The 1,758-nt window shown below is 42.5% G+C and overlaps 1 pseudogene; it reads left to right on the top strand.

The window, feature by feature from the left end:
* The first annotated feature begins 630 nt into the window (after window positions 1-630).
* Window positions 631-1,090, top strand: LOC114635898 (annotated as a pseudogene).
* Window positions 1,091-1,758: the final 668 nt, after the last annotated feature.

Below are 1,758 nucleotides of genomic sequence, written 5' to 3' on the forward strand. Positions count from 1 at the left end.
TCTCTTGTCCATCCTTAGGCCTCTGTCCTAATGTTTTACCAGAGTATTCTATACTGTGAATAAAGAACTCTCTGAGTAACTCTGCTATTTTACCTTGTAGGAGGAGGTGGTGGTGGTGGTGGTGGTAGTGTGGTGGTGGTGGTGATGGTGGTTGAGGCAGATGCTCACAGCTAACCATTGAACTGATCATGGGGTTCTCAATAGAGGAGTTGGAGTGAAGACTGAAGGAGAGCTGAAAGGATTTGCAGCACCATGAGGAGAGAAACAATACCAACCAACCACAGCTCCCAGGGTCTAAACCACCAGCCTGGGAGCACTTAGGGAGGGATCCAGCGCTTCAGCTGAATATGTAAGAGTGGAGTGCCCTGCTGGGCATAGGTGGAAGAAGAGAACCTTGACCTCATGAAGGCTGGATGCCCCAGGGGGTGGGAATTTTGAGGGTGGGGAGGTGGGAGTGGGGGGGGTAGATAGAGGTTACATCCACAGAGAAGAAGGAGGAAGGGTGAGGGGATTGGGGGTTCCAGGGTGGGTGGGGGATGGGGTATGGGACAACATAGGAAATGTAAATAAAACATCCAATAAAAAAAAAGAAAGAAAAAAAAATAAAAAAATAAAAGTAGCAACTCATCCATGGTGGCCAGCAAGAGGATGATGAAGGAACTTGAAGAGATCCACAAATGTGGAAGGAAATCTTTCCTTACACCCAGGTTGATGAAGATAATCTATTGACTTGGCAAGGGCTTATTACTCTTGACAGCCCTCCATATGATGCCTTCAGAATTGAAATCAGCTTTTCAGCAGTGTATCTGTTCAAACCATCCAACATCACATTTAAAACAAAGATCTACCACCCTGACATCAATGAGAAGGGGCAAGTCTGTGTGCCAGTAACTAGTGCTGAAAACTGGAAGCTAGCCACCAAGACTGGCCACAGTGACTTAGTCCCTCATAGCACTGGTGAATGAACCCCAGCCTGAGTACCCACTCTGGGCTGATCTAGCTGAAGGATTCTCTTAAGGTTCGTAAAAAATTCTGTAAGAATACTTTAGAGTTTACAAAAAAATACGAGAGAAAGGGACCTGTGGACTAAAATCTACCATGAGTGATTATAGCAAGGTTGATCAGAGACCTGGAGCAATACATGCAGATACCCCACAAAGCAGGAATCTGAAAAATTGACACGTGCCACCAACTAGCGTCCGCTTGTGGCAGTTACGAACTTTCTACAGTTTTCTTAATCAAAACTGGTCTTAGTAACCTGCAAAGAAGGATTTAAAAATTCAGATGTTCTAAAAAAAAAAAAAGTAGCACCTCAGGAAATTTCAGCCTTTTTGTGTATTAATTTCAAAGTCTCTGCAAGGAAATAAGGCACAGTTGACCACAGAGAGAACTAAAGCTCAAGGTTCCAAAGTGGGGCCTGAAAAATGAGACTGTGGAAAAGTTAAATGTATGATTTAAATAAATACAAGCTGAGGTGATTTGCATAAAAAAAGAATATTTTTTTCCTGTTACAACTATCTTGTGACTATAAAATATATAACTGAGAGTATAGTTGTCCATTCTCTTGTCCATCCTTAAGCCTCTGTCCTAATGTTTTGCCAGAGTATTCTATACTGTGAATAAAGAACTCTCTGAGTCACTCTTCTATTTTACTTTGTAGGTGGTGGTGGTGGTGGTGGTGGTGGTGGTGTGGTTGATTTTTTTTTTTTTTTGGTTGGTTGATTTGGTTTGGTTTTATTGAGGCAGAGTGTCATTATG

The sequence above is a fragment of the Grammomys surdaster genome, unplaced genomic scaffold (assembly GCF_004785775.1).
Source record: "Grammomys surdaster isolate TR1022 unplaced genomic scaffold, NIH_TR_1.0 119497, whole genome shotgun sequence".
Taxonomy (NCBI): domain Eukaryota; kingdom Metazoa; phylum Chordata; class Mammalia; order Rodentia; family Muridae; genus Grammomys; species Grammomys surdaster.